The sequence below is a fragment of the Seriola dumerili genome, unplaced genomic scaffold (genome assembly GCF_002260705.1).
Source record: "Seriola dumerili isolate Sdu_G_001 unplaced genomic scaffold, Sdu_1.0 BDQW01000068.1, whole genome shotgun sequence".
Lineage (NCBI taxonomy): Eukaryota > Metazoa > Chordata > Actinopteri > Carangiformes > Carangidae > Seriola > Seriola dumerili.
The window spans coordinates 7513635-7531295 of record NW_019174323.1 but is presented as its reverse complement, the minus strand read 5'-3'; positions in this window follow the sequence as shown (position 1 = coordinate 7531295).

The window sequence follows — 17661 nt, the reverse complement described above, 5'->3', positions numbered from 1 at the left end:
AACAGAACTACTTAGTATGCAAGTAATTGATTTTATTTCCTAATAGTGTGACATTCAGTTAAAGATAGTGCCGGTTTTTAATTTTTAGCCGCTTTAATTCCTGTGTAGCTGCTTGAGTGGGTTTCCTTGTGAAATAGGGGGAATACAAACAAGATTTCACTTCATTACACAGGAACAAACTGTACAGAAATTGCACTTACTTATGGAAATGACTGTTAAACATGCACAGCATTACGTGCTCTGCCTGTGCTGAAAAACGCTGGAAACATTAAAGTATGAGCATATGAGTACAGACAGTGAGCCAGTAAGGAGGACCAATTACCAAGGACTGAGTTTGAGGAGCACTGTTCCCAGAGATGATCAAAAGGGACAGCTGATTAAAGAAATACATTGACCTTAAAATGGGCCTAATTTAATCGCCCCCTGTTGCTGAAGGCAGAAACACATTCTTAATGATAAACTGACTTTCCTTCTTTTCAGAGGCTCACTGTACCACCTAACTCAAATAGTAGCGAAACTGCTGACGGATCGTGCTGAGCGAGCGGGCCCCGTGTGTGGAAAATAACTTAATTGTTTCCTTTCATACTTCCATCTGACAACAGGAGGAGTTGCAATAACTTTGTGAAAGAGTGGGTCATTAGAGTAACCTCTGGGCCCGTTTTGCTGCCGGAAGGTAATGAGAGACAAACAGCATGGTCAGCAGTAGGCATAAGTGCTGGGGTTTATGGGCAGTGTGTTGTGTCCCAGGTTAACACTGATGCCACCATTTAGAGCTCTGTGTTTTAGCACCCGCCTGCTAATTGAGATGACAAAGGCCATAACAATGACATTGTTGGCCAAACGGCCCTCTCTAGACCTGCGTCTGGCTCCAGTCAAGGACGTCCAGCAGGCCGTAAGTGCAACCTTGGAATTTAAGATGGTGCCTGAGACCTTATGTGTATCTCGAAGACAATTAGCACGGCTCAGGTGGGCCAGCACACATTCTCAGACTCTTCTAAGTGCTAGAACTGCGCCACTTGTTTTGTTTGTTGTACTTAAACTCCCATAAACCACATCCTCCACTCACAACAATGGCACATAAACGGCTCTGGGAAAGCAACTGGAATGGATATTGTGTTTGTTATTTCAAAAATCAAGTTAGATTACCTTATTCGTCATTTATGCTTCTCATTACACACTGAGGCATCCTTGTAAATAGGCTGCTGTTGTAATATGAAACAACATGAATTGACACCCCATAAAACATATATAACGTGTTAACAAGAGATATAAACAAGGCCAGCTGTTGAATTATCTTCGACTATCCTAAAACTGTGTTTGTGATCAATTAAAGCTCAGCCTCACAATTTTACATTGAAAACAGGATGTCTTCTGTTACCAGTCTAATAATAGTAATGCATATGGCGAGTGTTTTGATTAACATAATGGAAAAATAGCCCACATAATTTATCTTCTAAGTCCGAGGGAGAGAGAGCCAGATTGGAGCCTGAGGACTCAATCCACCTCAACATATGCTGCCATTGTAAGTCTCTGAATGTGGAGTATCTCGAGCCTCGTTCCCATGATATTTATTGAAAAACATTTGACTTTATGAGCTGCATACTTAATGAATGCCTATCGATGCTGCGGCTCAGCAGATGAGGCTATAATTCCACATATAAGTATCACAACCACACGTAGACCTCTAATGTTGTTTCTAATTGTGATCTATTCTAATTTCTGTTTGTCAGTCCTGGACCGAGGCCGGTTAAAAGACTACTCTCCATCACCATTTACACTGTTGTTTTGCAAGCAATTTTATGAAGATATATTAACAGTATTGTTATTTATTTCCTCTTAAAGTTAACATTTTCTCTTTCTGTCCTAACTAGACTTTTTTCTTGTACAATAAAAAGAAACAGAAATCCTGATCTGTATGGTTGACAGCTGGTCAACTTAATAAAGCAACTTTTCCTGCTCTGATTGGGTCGCCCAATTTCTGAAGGAAGGCAGTTAAGTTTTAGCTTCTTAATATCAGTCAGCTGTATCAATCCATCTGCCACAGAAACTATCTCTGCTGGATAGGGATTCTTTTTTTTTTTTTTACTAACCTTTTACACATACAGCTCCAGCCTGATGCGAGCTATGACTGAACAAGAACACAGACGAAATCCTTTTTTGCTATACCTCGCCATAAGGGAGGTGTTGATGTCTGGTCCAGCTCTAGTTTTATACCCAGCAAAAGACAAACATAATTCAAATGCATTGCCTGGCTTATCTTATCTTTTAAGATGGAAAAGAAAACCTCGGAAGTAAATCTCATTCATGTATTTGTCTGAAACCAGATCTGCTGTTGCTACTTAACGCTAGTCCATTGGTTTTGTCTGAGTGATTCACCTATCGGAGGAAAGTTAGATGTATTCCACTGATTGTCTAGCTGCAAGGAAAAATCCATCTCGGAGCATCCTGCGGCTGCTGGGCCTTTATTGACATATCAGATGGGACATTGGAGGAGAAATTGGCCTCATTTGTTTCTCATGTCACCTTAATGGCAGATCTCTTTCAAGGGGCAAAGAATTGACAGGCCCCCAGTCTCAGTGAGCAAACAGCCAAACCTAGTTTATTAGTTTCCTCTTGCAAACACTCACCCTAATGTGGCTGGCTAGATCAGCCACCAAAGTTGAAAAGATCCCCCAGAAAATATTAATCAAGTCCTCTGACTGATTGTCTCTGCATGATAAATTATCTGGAAAGGGACAGTGTTGCTATAGCCCAGGGACATTTATCACACACATAGGCTGAGTAGGATTTCCAGGAGAAAAAACGACTATGCTGACAGAGTGGAAGGGTCAATTAGACATTTTCAGTTGGGATGTACTGGATACAGCTTCTCAGAAACAGTGATAAGATGTTGATGTTATATCACTTTCTGTAGTGAAGGCAATGAATGACTTGATGTTTTGCACCAAGGTTGTTCACGTTGTCCAGCTGTATGGCAGTTATAACTTCCACTGTTGGTTATCCACCAACCATCATCGCTGTCAATACTTTTACCAATCACTTCCCTCTTCAGCTGTGTTAGCGTCTTGTTTCCCGGCTTGATTGAAGTTTCTGTACGTCACTTGGAAGTGAACAGGTGTCAACCTAGCACAGGCACCTCGCAGATGGCAGCATAATTAGCATTGATTCTGGCAGGCTTTCACAGGCCAGGGTCTAGATGGCCGTGACGACCAACTAACCTCCCCACCTCTTGATGGGCTACCTCTGGGACAGATCGAAGCTCATTTTACTCCTAGAGTGGTGCACACTAAAGGACTCCTTAGTAACACACACCATCTGAGGCTCACAAATCGCACTGTACAGTCTCTGAGTGAAATGACTGACAGTGTAAACATGCTCTTTAGCTGGCTAAAATAAGCCATGATTAGTGCTTTTGCCTATTTAGAATGATAATGACTTCAAATGAATTTGTTTCTTGTCTGCACAGTTCACGGTTATTAATTAGGGCAGCAACAAATTATTATTTCCTTATCGAATACTCTCCCGATTATTTTCTCAGATGATCAGTGAATGGTGTGGTCTGTAAAATGTCTGAATAATTCCCATCACGAAGCCCAAGTTGATCTGTTCAGGTTGTTTGTTTTGTCCAGCCAACAGTCCAAACTCCAAAAAATGTTCATTTCACTTTCAGACTAAAGAAAAGCAGGAAATATTCACATCTGAGCAGCTGAAACCAGATAATTTTTGGGATATGTGCTTAAAAAAATAACTTAAATTATTAGTTCATTGTCAGAATTATTGCCAATTAATTTTTCTGTCAATCAACTAATCAATTTATCGACTAATCATTTCACCTCCATTGTTGATCTTAGTCTCAATCAATTTATTGATCAAATTATTGATCCAGAATAGAATAGATTAATCTGCATGTATCTCTACCTCTATCCATCCATCATCTTTTTGGATCAACATTCATAAATAATATTTTGGATTTATTTTTTGACTTATTTTGTTGAGGATCAAAGAGTTGCTTTAAACAGAATGAATAAATTATATCTGTATAAATGTTGTTAAATGTGGCAGCATCCTTCAAAAGCAGACAGCAGGATTATTCTCTAAGTGTGTCACTGTTCATGCCTCAGTACGCCTCCTCTTGCTTGGTATTTGTATATTGCAGATTGTATGCTGGAATAAGCCAGCCACTGCACTTCCTGCACTTTGAAATGGATCTCATCTAATCTTATTTCACCGTGTCAAATGGCAGCATGACATGCTGTTTTACTCCGTAACATTTGGTTGTAGTGAACCAGCTGACTGCATCCGATGCGAGGAGTCCCCTTGTTATTATGAACCACTTGTAACGGTGTGTCTGTGGGGTTGTTGTCGGAGTCGGTGGGTCATGCAGACATGTTGGTCACTAATACAATACACAGAAAATTGCTTCCGCGGCAGACATTTGTCATTTGTTTTCGTCCTTGTGTTTGAGTGTGTTCAATCCATTACAGAACCATTTTCTGAATCACTAGACAAATCTACACAAAGACCTTTTAATAACATCCAGTGTAGATTGAATATGGAATCATAGCTCTCTAAATGGCTTATATAGCAATAATAGTAACCAAAATGCAGAACGCAAAACAGAAACACACATCAGTGACTCATTAAAGTCAGCAGCAATAATATAATTGATGATCTCCAGTGTGTTTTTCCCTTTTCACCTCAGTCTCTTTCACCAAATACTGTCAACAGTCAGTCCCTAACAATGAGAACCACCCATGCTGTGTACTGCACTGGTCAGGTGTCAGGATTCATTATATTTGGCTGAGATTTGCATAATGCAAGAGTCATCAAATTAAATTTGCATAATTCCTTTGATTACACTTGTTATTAATATGTGAGTGACATTGATTTACAAAATGGCCTGATATAAGGTTAATGGCTGATGTCACCTTCTTGCGCCTCTGTCTTTTCTCAATTATCGCAAAGCTTTGTTCAGTGTGTCATTTCTGTTTCTATATCCTCAAGTAACACGGCCTTAGACTGTATGCATCTCTGCCTTCACCTCTATACATTACACTGCCTCTGTGCTTGAACCACCCTCTTACACCAGGTTTCTGTAATTATGTAAGGCAGAAAGTAATTTAAATAGGATGAACAGCCATAACATTGGTGTGCCCTGGCCCATTTAAGCACATTTACGTGGGCCATTATTGACAGATGGCTAAGTGTCATTTGTCAAGAAAGGAAGAATTGACAGGGCTACGAAACAGAGTGAAATAGCGGTCAATCAGACCTACTTCACAGTCATAAGAGTAAAAAAAAAAAAAAAAAAAGGGGACATCTCCAGTGTTTCATTTTCTTCTGGGAGAAAGTGTAAGATCATAATACCTATTTTCATAATAATACAAACAGCCTTTAGGCTACAAAATAAGAACCAGGCCATACTCTGTGTGTATCTGTGCATTGCCTGTCAGAGACAGAAGGGTTTCAATCTCTTTTTCATTTCATCCTGATAGCTCTGCCTTTTATTACCGAGGGACAGGAACGTTTCCTGAGGTAAAAAGGAGTGCACATTCCCAAGATAAAGTTGGAGGTTTACAGCTATTTCCAGCCGTAATGTATTATTCCGTTAAAGCAATGATCAGGTAGTGTTGGATGAATGGGAGATGTTCAGCACCATTACTGCCTGGCACATCAGTGAGGCATTATTACATTATCGCTGCTCTTTAGTAGGAGATTGGGTGTGTGACCGGGTTCTGAATACACTCATCCCACTCTCCACGGCGTAAATTGCAGATTGGCTCATTGACTTCAATGATAAAATGTAAAAATTGCCAGTAAAGAGAACATAGACTCAGGTTACTCCTTAGCTGTTTGTCAACGGCAGATGTGACTCAGTTGGTGCAGAGCATGTTAAAGAGTTCCATCTCCCAGAAGTCAATGTCATTTATGCCTGAAACTGCTAAAGCAATAGCTCATCTTGTCTCTGGTGTGTCATACTACACTGCCTTTGTCTGAGATTAAAATTTGCTCTGGTGGTCGGCTAAAATCCTAAAATGTCACTTGTAGTGTAGAGCAAAGATTTACTAACCAGAATATCCTGAAATGAAAAAATGAAAATATTCAGTATTTAAAATTAGATGCGCTAAAGAGCTGTTTAGATTAATAGAAAGGTGTGATCTCCTCATACAAATAATTAACAATTACAATACATGTCACCAGCATCTTTGGGACAATTTGTGTTTGATAATTGACAGCTAATTAATTAAATAATGCATCAACCATCCATCCCATAGACCATGTGTTCAGTGTGTGCTTTAGTGCCACATCAAAGGAAAAAAAAAAAAAACTGAAGGTATTATTATTCTGCTTATTAGGCCTGGGCAGGTGATTGTGGAAATGGATACCGCTAATGTTATTTCGCACGACACTCCAGAAAAGCATTAATCCATGATAATTACCTTGGAAGGAAGCAAATAAAGACAAACTAATGGCGGGGTTGATCATCAATTTCAAACATTCGACTCAAATGCCCTACATTTTTATGCAGGAAACGTCCAGTTGCTGTGCTTCTGCTTGGAATGCCTTTTTAAGTGTATATTATCCTGTCCTTGACTGGGAAAGTGCTAGGAGAAATCATTAAAGCAAATTAGACTATTAACATCCTAAAGAGCATTTATCTTGTGGATCAATAGGCTCTCATCTTCTTTAGAGGACCCTTTGGTGTCCTAAAGCCATTATGAGTCAGATTATGAGGATAGTCAATTCATTACATGCAGATAGGCCAATAATTATTGACACCATAGGTACCAATAATAATTTCAAGTGCATATCTTTTGCAACTTTTAGATTATTTTTAAAAACCAAAAGACAAGCAAATGCGCTATTGTGAATAAATGAAAATGACTTAATGTCTTCAGCTGAATTCATTAAAGTTTTCACACAATCTCGGGAGAATCCAGCCGATCACTGAACAGGATATTTAAAGCATCTTCTCAGAAAAAAAAAAAAAAAAAAGCGAGTCTCTTGGCATTGATACACTTGTCGTAGATCAAGCAACACCTCACCATATGATTTTCCCTGCTTTGCTGACTGTGTGTGAAGATGCCATACACCAGGAATGGATTGGATCTGCAGTCTACCATCACAAGATCTGCGATGCTCCAATCAACACACAAGATGTTCAGACATTTATAATTGCATCATTTTTGCAGCGCCCTGCATGTGACGTCACGGCCGCCTCGTTGATGTTTGCACACGCTGACATTTGTGTCTCCTGGATTATTCGACAAGATAAATCGACACATACATGTGTTTTTTGTTTTTTTTTTTCAGTTAGGTTATTCTTTTAGGTTTCTATTGTATGCCAAGTACGCATTTAAAGAAGCAGGAGGGAAGGAATAATCAGATGTCATGTGGCCCAGGAGTCAACGTACACAAATCAACAGTGCAGCCGCCTTTGACATGATGTTGATTTGATGAACATGATGTTGGACCATTATCTCTCCCCAAGCCTTTGTCAATATGTTGACCAAGAAAGGTATTGTTCAAAACCCATAAATCTCACCCCCTTACGTCGTGCCAATAATAGCCCTAAATAGGAATAAAATGACTTTCCCTTCTTCATCAGTTGTTATGCTAAAAACTGTAACCTCAAAGTGACCGCTGCCACGCATAATATGCTACACCGTTTGTTGTGCGCTGAAAAGGCGAGCGGGAGATCCTTCTGTTCCCCATATGGCCCCATTGTCTTGGTAATGCCGTACAATGCGCCCCCCCCTCCAGAGCATGCTCCCGGCCCTGCTGGTAGAGAATAAACTGTTGGTTTCACAGAGGCGAGCAGGAGGCCTGTGGACACAGAAGTGTGTAAGATGTGGGGCTCCCATGCGCGTGGCGGGTCGATTCCACCCCACGGCCAGGGACAAGCCAGCTGAAGAAATGGAAAACGTTCCCTGAGCGGTAGAGGAGGAATGCTGCACCACAGCAGGATGTGTTTGAAAAGTTTCTCGGCTTGTAATTGGGGGGGGGGGGGGGGAGCACCAGGACTGAATGTGTTGAGTTCCTATTGTTTCTGTTTTGGATGGATTCTAATGGTCATCCCTCATATCTTCACTTCATTTTGAAGCATCATTTGATGACTCACTTCCTGTCACACAAATTTCAGCTCCAAGTTTTAAATTCAATATGTCAATCAATTAAAGCAGTCATGAATTTTGCATTGATAACGATGTAAAAATAAAATTGAGCAACATGTCATCTCGGCATCTATTTAGATTAATTTAAAACATCATTTTTGATTTGTGCGTTTAGACACACTCCATCAACAAATAATTACAGCAACCACCAACAACAAATAATTGTAAATATTTTAATTTATTGATTCATTAGCTATTGGCACAGCAATAGAGCATTACTCGAGCTGTATCCTTTGTGGGGGCTGTGTGAATATTTCCTCCATAGCTTCCATTGTTTGGCCCCTGGTAGCACTGAAGCTAAACTAAATCAGTCAAGGAGTTGCCGAGTAGACAACAACTGCACACGTGCTAAAAACACAATCAGACCATTAAACACTAACTGGCCTTACCACACAACTGTCATGTTCCAGCTGCTTTTTCAACATACATGTAGAGCTGCGATTAACCGTTATTTATATTTTCAATTAATCTGACTTTTTTTTCCCAGTGAATCATTTGGTCTAAAAAAAAATTAAAAAATAAAAAGCAAGAAAATAGTGAAAAATGTCCTTCACAGTTTCTCAGAGCCCAAGGTGACATCTTCAAGTCTTTTTTTTTGGTCCAACCAACAGTGTGAAATTCTGAGATATTCAGTTTATTATTCTGGAAATTAATCAGCAGCTATTTTGATAGACTGATTATCCATCAATTTAATGATTAATTGATTCATGCGTATACATGTATGTTTACAAATGCTCCATGCAATACATATATTTGCGCAAGCATGCTCATAATATCATCTCTCATCACCACAAGCCTCCTCCTCTTCTGTTTGGCCACTTGTTTTTCTCTTTTCCATCCTTTTCTCTTTGTGTCTTAAACAGTTGACCGGGACATTAATAAGAGCACAGTGGAGACATGAACCAGGCCGTCTGTGTGGATGGAGCTGGAGGCTTTGGGAATGTAAGGGTCACCTGGTCAATGAATATGAAGGCCCCTCTTATTATAACTTTGTCAATGACAAATAACAAACTGTTGGTATATGAAATGCTCCGTTGTATCATTTTGTGGAGGACAAGGGACATTTTCAGCTTGGCTGCCTGTACACTAGCCTCTGAGCTGGCCCTGGAAAAGCTGTTTGTTTGACCCTAAGGAGTGAGAATTGACAAAGCAAGCCGGGAGCATTTGTTTCATCTGCTAAGCCATAGATTGAAAATGATTTCCCAATGCCCTGTTTGAGATCCTTGTGAAGGGGGTCATCAATTATTTCCTGATACGTGACACAATATTGTACCTATTTTACTGACCACTGCTTTCTGGTTGGTCAGATAGCATCTCTTTTATCAGCCCATTATTGATGGTGAATGGAAGCCCAGTAAACAGACCTGTGGGTTTATTTCTGCTTTCTCTCTGCCAGGGTGCTGCAGCTCTACAGGGTGAGGGGGAGAGAGGTCAGGAACACAGAGGATGAGCAAGATACAAAAAAATCTTAATAACAATGTAGAAACCTTGTATGTAAATATTTTGAATTTTGTAAGAAACAGCAGTAATAACGCAATAATACCTATATATTCAGCCCTTTTATACACACATACATCACGCACAAAAAAAAGAAAGAAAAAAAGACAACTAGAACAATTGCAAGACATTCATATACAATAAAACTCTTTTAGGCAATGCTGTTTAATCTTCATTTTGCTGGGAGAAGTGTGAGTCTGCTGAAAGCACACTGTTTTTTGAGCAAATGGAGTTCTAAATTGCTTTTTTTAAGTACCATGCGCCAGGGTAATGTCTAGAGGTACCGACACAGCATTCCCGTGGCAATGATTTATGGTGTGGGGCAGCCACAAATTGACTTGTATGCAAGAAATGTAAATGGAAGTGGGACATTTGATGGAGAAGCTCATTTCCAGCCTTAAATGTTTTAAATTAACCACACAAACTCACAAGGCAAAATGTTAATGGGCATTTTTTCACCACTTTTTTTTTTCTTCAAACCCCCCCCCTCCTTTAACTTAATCTACATTACAGGTCAATTTATTATACAAACAGTGATATTGCTCTAGATTTGCAAGGATCAATGGATTTGACAAAGGGGATTCATTTCAGGAAATAAACCTTTGAAATTAGCCAGGGAATGAGGTAAATTTTTGAAATGATATATGTTTAGCACAGGACGGTTTAAATTACATAAAGGTGCAACCAGAACAAAGGAAGCCAGAGACAGACCAACAAAGACAGCAGTGCAAATCCACTCATTCCTCAACCAGGCTGTTTAATACATGTTAAACTGCAATCCTCTACTCATCCTGAAATAGTGCTATATAATCATATGTCACTGTTTTATTCATACTGTTTCATTCATAGGGTTCATACACAGTACAAAGGAGCATTTTTTATAATCCTGATCTATTGATTATTACTTATCCGCCTTGTGAAAAATATGAAAGGGAATCACAACCTTCCAACTTTTAGCATCATTTATTCATCGGACACGAGGCTGTAGCTGGATAACAGGATGGAGGAGTGAAACGTGGAATCAGTGGTGCCCTCAGGCTGAAGAAGAGGTGGCCTAGAGGGAGAAATTGTTTTCTAATAACAAGAGCTTCTGGTCCCCCGAGGGACAATTACAATGTTAGCTCCCTTGTCAGAGTAAAAGCCGCTTTCAAGCTGCTCCTTTCATAATGCTATCATGTTTGCCCCTGAGATATGCCCATGGTCTTCATGTCTCTCTCTCTTTATTTCTCTCTATCACTATTGATTGAGGGGCCATTTATATTCACAGTAGGGGGTCTTAATTATGAGTGTGAGTGAGGCCAGCCAAATAGGGCTAAGTGGTAACAGGGGGCCAATGCCTCTGCCACGGGGCTCTTTACCTATTTAACATTCAGCGCCTCACACCATGATCATTGGCAGTATACTTATAAAATCAACGTTGCTCAGTGGAATAATAACAGTTTTTGAAGTGGCTTCAGTTAGGCTTGTAAGAATGAGAAAAATTAGTATTGTGTTTACTACTGGAAAACAATATATATGTTATCTCACAGGGATTGCAAAATGACATCATTTATGAGCAGTTGTTAAAAAAAAAAAAAACAACTGTATTAGTGCTTGTAATTAGCAATCATGCTTTTTTCTGGCTGTCATTTTTATTGCATTTTCTGTATGAAAATCTGATATTTGAGTCTTGGGGGTTTTTTTTAAACACTCATCCTATTCAGTAGGAAATTACTTTGCTCTTTATAATGTGCCTGTACTGGATTATCTACTGCTAAGTGAAAATATTACAGATTTCACATCCATTTCCTCTTTTTTTCTCGATATGGCAGTCCTCATGAGAATAGCAGCATTGAGTCTTTGCCTCCTCTTTAATTTAAAATCCCCTTATGCAGTTTGGCAAACTGAGACCATCCAGCCAGTAAATGTTCTGACTGAGTGTTAAGTCTCTACATTTCAGTCAGTCGTGGAAATGAGCTCAAGCACAGCTCCCAGTGTTGTGCTAGCTTCAATCTGCCGATCACACAGACAAAATAAGCCCTTCATTTTTACCTTTTCAGGCTTCTCGCTGTACAAATTCTTCCTTAAATGACAACTGGCAGGCAGAACGGCTGAATACTTCTTATTACTCAGTGTGTGCATGACATTTACTTGGTCAATTCATTCGCTGGACTCTTAAATATGTGGTGATAGCTTTGATTAAGAAACATCTTTCACTTGTAGCTGCAGTTTCAAATAACCAGACTCCCTTTTTTTTTTGACATCTGACCTTAGAGAAGGCTGAGAGCGTTTAGGTTCAAGTCCTCTCTCTGTGTGGCAGTGCTCAGTGCTGTGGCCACCATAGTTGAGGGTTGAGGCGGTGGTCGAGGGGTCACGTGGTGCCTGGCTCATAGGCCTCTGTATCTGCAGTCGCTGACAGGAGGACATTGTGTTCCTCTTTTTTTTTTTGCTTTAACCAGTCAGCCATGGCTTACATGGTTTGTTGTGGCCCCAAGATCAGAGGGAGGAAGCTGAATAATGTCTTCCTATTCTTTAAGGGGAGGGCCACGGTTGGTTGATTATAGAATAGCTTTGACAGACCAGAGGGAACTATGGCTTTTGTCCAATTCCCCACACAAAGAAAGGTAAGTTCAGAAAGAGCTTGGGTTGGCTTTTTTAAGCAGATGCTGGCTGGCCTACCCCTCATCATGCCATCATAAACTTATAATACCTTCAGGGACTCCCACCTATGCAGGCTGTCAAAGGACAAGCAGAACCACTCACACTTAAAATACGGCATGAGTAATTTTAATCCAAGGCCAACATGGAGTGAATGATTGAATTTAGAAATCTTAATTTAAATGTTCTTACAAGGGCAGATATCATCGTAAGACTGAATCCTGCCCATGTTTTTTATTTGCAACTGTTTTTTTAAAACAATATTGTCTTCTTCTTTACTTTGCGGTTGATTCTGATTTTTATATCACTGAATAAATTCTATGAATTCCACCCTTCCCTATGCACACGTGCAACGTGTGTGACCACACGCACACACACTCGCACAAAGACCCACAATCCAGACAGTCTGTGAGAATTAGCATTTCATTCAATGTAACAAGACCAATATGTTTCCAGAAGTGCTGCCATACTGAAACAAGTCCTTTACAAAACAGAGCCTGAGGGCTCGGGGCTGACTCCTGGGACCCCGGCAGCCTCCACGGCCTATTTGTTCAGCAGAATCTGTTATTCTGTCACAGCAGGCCTGTCACAAGTGAAATCATTTAAATGTCCAATCCTGTATTTAAGCAGACTGTCTCACCACGAACAGATGAGCAGCACAAAGAATTTATAGCCAGACGTATCAAAGGGTGAGCAGAGCAGTGTGCGACCTGGTGAAGCAGTTGTCCTGTGGGAGCTGATTTAGTGGCTCTCTCCCTTATGCAACAATAACAAACTCTCTCATAATGAATGTCATGGGTATTTCTCATTGTAAATTCAAATTCAGCACTTTAACAGTATGTGTGATGAAGTGTCCATAATACTACTCATTATTACACACTGAATAAATAATTAGAAAAAAGTTGCTCCTACTTTAATCCAGTGCAGTTGGTATTATTTTCTTGTTTCCACCAATAACAAACAGAATTGAGATCAGAAGTTCAAACTGCTGTGTTTGCTACAGACAAGTTATTCTCTGTAATATTTCAAGTTGCTTGTAATACTTCAAGTGGGACATAGTGGACAAAAGGGTTCAGACCACTAAAAGCATTTTGATGTTGGGGTGTAATGGACCTGTCAACTCTGATGGATTTTCAACTCTGCCATATTGTTTGTCCCGCTACAGACAATAGAGAAAGCTAAGGAGATATCCATGCAGGTCTACGTGTGTGTATGTGTGTGTATGTTTGTGTGGTGTGTGTGCATGTGCAGCACACATTGATCAATAGTAAATTTTTATCTGCAATTGGACCAAAATATATAATTGCATGAAGCAGATAAGGGGGAAATACGATGCAGACTGCTCTTAGGGTGATTTCTCATAAACATAAAAGCTGTTTGGAGGATTATAATCAATGGTGCAACACGACCCACCACGTTGATGATGGACTATCATTACAGATTGTTCTCTGTGAGTAATGGGACCGAAGCAAAAACAGATAATGTGATTCAATAATATATTTACTTAATTTGTGAAGAGAAAGAAATGGGAAAATCTCTGACTATCCCAGAGGCCTTAATTAGAAACTTGCCAGAATAGTGAGGATGTAAGTCAGAGCTCGTCGTTGTCTCTCTACTGTACTTGTAGTTGTGTCAGATTTGAAGCAGAAGTGGCTCTCAGCCCCCTGATGCTTGGTGTAGACTCACATTAAGATAGATGATTTGTTTATTAGATTTCCAATCAGAATATAATGGCCTTGAAGCATTAGCTGCTGTAGGGTGTGTCTGCTGAGGAGCCCCCCCCCCATCCCCTACCCCCACCCCTCCCTCCAACCCTCCTGATTTCGTAGCTCTTCCTCTGAGTGTAAACAGACCAGAAAGAGAATTAAAAGAGATCGTATCGCTGTGTGCCATGCCACTGTGCAATTCCCGAGAGATAAACATTAAGCAAAAGGCAGAATGGCTGTGTTTTTTTTTTTTCTAACAGTCATCAAAGACCCCACCCTCTGAGATTGTTATTAGCCAGGATCCCGGGGAATGTCATATTAACAATGAATGTCTGGTAGTGAAGGAGATTGTCCTAAGTATGAGCCCGGCAGGGAGCTCTCTTTAACTCTAATTCACACTGGAATCAGATCGCCCTGCTAAGATCTCATCAGCGTTATTACTCCTGTGCCCAGCCACCTCCTTCTCCACTGTCCATGTGTGTCCTACTGAGCAAGGCAGGCCTCCGCCATCTCCTTTTGCCATTACCACTCCCTTTCTCATTTCATACAGCCTAAACTAATGTTGATCCGTTTGAAGGAGGTGGGGTAGGGGGTGGCATAAAATAACCTTTTTCTACTTTGTTTTTCTGTGACTTTCTTCTGTCTTTTTTTCCTCATTCTTTTGTAAAACATAAAACCTAAAAACTGACTACCTAATTCTCCCTATAAACAGCTGGTGTGCAGGTCTACCAGGAAGTGATGTGTTTTATGTTTCCAGTAGTTTGTCTGGAGTAAGTACCCACCATGGCAGGCGAATAAAATAGCACCACTTGTAACCTAAGATAGAGACTCAGCTAGGGTCCACATTTGTTTTAATTAGTTGTTTAAGTAACGGAAAATATATATATATTTATATATATAGTCTTCATGATCTAGGCCAGAGAATCATGCTGACAGACTGATGGCGCCCATAATGTTTGGTGAATACCTAATATTAGGACTTTGTACAAGAAAGGATTGTAAAATCTTAAGAGAGTTGTGTTTCTGTAGCACCACCTATAGGCACAGTGCCATCAAGTTTGACACAGTTATTCAGAGTTAGAGGTGAAGCTAATTACAGTTGAAACAATTAGTCCAATGAAGGAGTGGAATAAATGAGTCAGTTGAAAAAAAAAAAAAACAACCAAACATTTACTGGTTCCAATTGGTGCTGTTGTTCGTTTGATTTTTTAACTCAGCAAACTGAATATATTTGAGTTTTGGAAAATCAGATACAAAAAACAAGACAGTTAAAGATGTCACCATGATATCACTCAAGGGGAAAATATCCAGGGCATGTAGCACTATACTCAAAATGAGCAATCCAGCATTTAAGAAAATAATAGACTGAATAATCGTTGCAGCCCCACAGCTAATAAAATGTGAAAAAAAGCAATATCACTTTAATACAACATGATTCTGTGAGGTTGCATCTAATGCTATATAGTACATCATGGTATCAGAATTATGTCAACGTGATGCACATTTCCTCATTTGCAGCGCTGACGTGCATACCAGAACATAACACTGAAGTCAGTAGGTCACAGATACGTCTGAAATGTACACACCTTCATGCAAAGCAGCTGTATCTTGCATTGGAGACCCTGTGGGGAGACTTCACTGTAGAAACCTACAGGACTCTGGTTGAGTGTAATGTGTTTGATATTGGCTGAGAGACTGAGGGGGTCGAAGACTTCACTTGTTTTACTCAGATGAATTGGACAGGCTACTAGAAGCGCCGAGGCTTCAGCATCTTGATAGCAAACTTGATAGAGCAATGGGCCGTGGTGGCACTGAACATAGGCTTACATCGATAAAATGCAGCGTGGTGTGTATACAGTATATATCCAACGAGATGTGTATTCAGTTGAAACCATTAAAATGCTAAGAGAACCCTATAGCATAAATGAAATTGTTGTACATACTCACTGGGCCCTGACCGACAAAATGGAGTGCAAATGTTAAGTACTGCGAGATGTAAAAGTACAAACACATTATGGGCAGGTATTAGCTTATAAAACACCGCAAAGCAGGGAAGAGTGTGAACAATCCCTGCACTGCTCTAGCTCACTCCGCTTTTTAAGAATAGCAAGGTTTATTATTGTTTTCTGGAAAAAGTCAAAAAATTTGATGTTATGTACTTTAAGAGTAAGCAGAGGGTTGTTCACAATATTATATGATATAATAATAACACAATATTTTGAGCTTTTGTTCCGATTTTTCAGTTTTCAGGAAAACATGGCAACATTTTGATTTTCATAGTCAGGATATTATATTGTTGAACGTAATCAGAATCGTTGCAGACTTTATTTCTCAGTAGCTGTTTGTGATTTATTGAATTCAGAAATGTGAGATTTCACTTGAAGGTCTTTACCAGAGACATGTTTTTGTTCGACACAGTACGTCAGTCAGACATGAGTCCGACTTGTTTATAAAGCTTTAAATGACCTCAGTCGTCCCTACATCAGATATCATCTTTCATTTTATGCTCCAGCCGGATCACTAAGGTCCTCCACAGCTTGTCTTTTAAATGTTCCACATGTGTCCCATAAAAGTACCGGTGAGGCTGCCTTCTGTTTTTACGTCCCTAAACTGTAGAACACACTGCCTCTAGATATTAGACTGGCAAGCAAGCAAACTAAAGACCTTTCTTTTTAAATCTGCCTTTTAATTTGGAGTAATGTTATAGCCTTAGTCTTTGAGTCTCAAGCATTGGTTTTCAGAAGTTTGTTTCTTGCTTTAACAAGTTGAATAATGGTCTGTTTCACAACCTCGGTGGCTTTAAAACTGAACCATGTGATGTCATATAAAAATGCACCCCAAACTTTGCCACACTCTTTACTCTTTAAGTCTTGAAGGGGAAATGCTCACTGATTTGTTACCACTCAGCAGTACTTTTCTTCTTAATGAATTTTTAATATCCTTAATGACAGCAGAAGAATGATGTCATTAGGAATGGATGTTTGGGAAAAATGCTGACTTGAACTCTTTTGGACGACCATTTTTATAATGATTTAATATAGATTAACGCCCCATAGTAATGAGCAGTTTGGCTATGAGGGGGGCAACCATTTAAAGTAAGACCCCACCATTCATTTAGCCGTACACTTTGAAAACTTCAGAGCTTTTACGATGTATCGCTCGTTCATTCACTGAAGTTTTTGAAGTATCCCGTTAGATGAGACATCAATCTCATCTAAGAGTAGACAAAATATAACAATTATAATATAACAGCTGCCCAAGTTGTGAAACATGCATTCAGTTTCCGTCTCAGAGATGTAATCACATACATTTTCAGAGTATCCAAGGCGAGTATCTTCCTACAACAGTCTACAGCCACTAATGCTGTGATCATCTCCGGACAGAGCAGTAATGCCATGGAGGCAGAGAATTAAGATTGTGTCCTCCTGGTAATTTACCTACTGGACCTTGTGCGCTGGTGAAGTGTGAATCAATTTGTAAAGGATAGTTAAATTTCTATAACAACCTCCCCCTTCTTCACACTTGACTATCCCACATCAGCTATTAAAAAGGAAAAGAGAAAAAAAAATCACATGACGTCTTATGAAGATGATCAAGGGGAAGGCCACTCGCTGGGAATGATAAAACGACTGGCTGCACTTTCACCC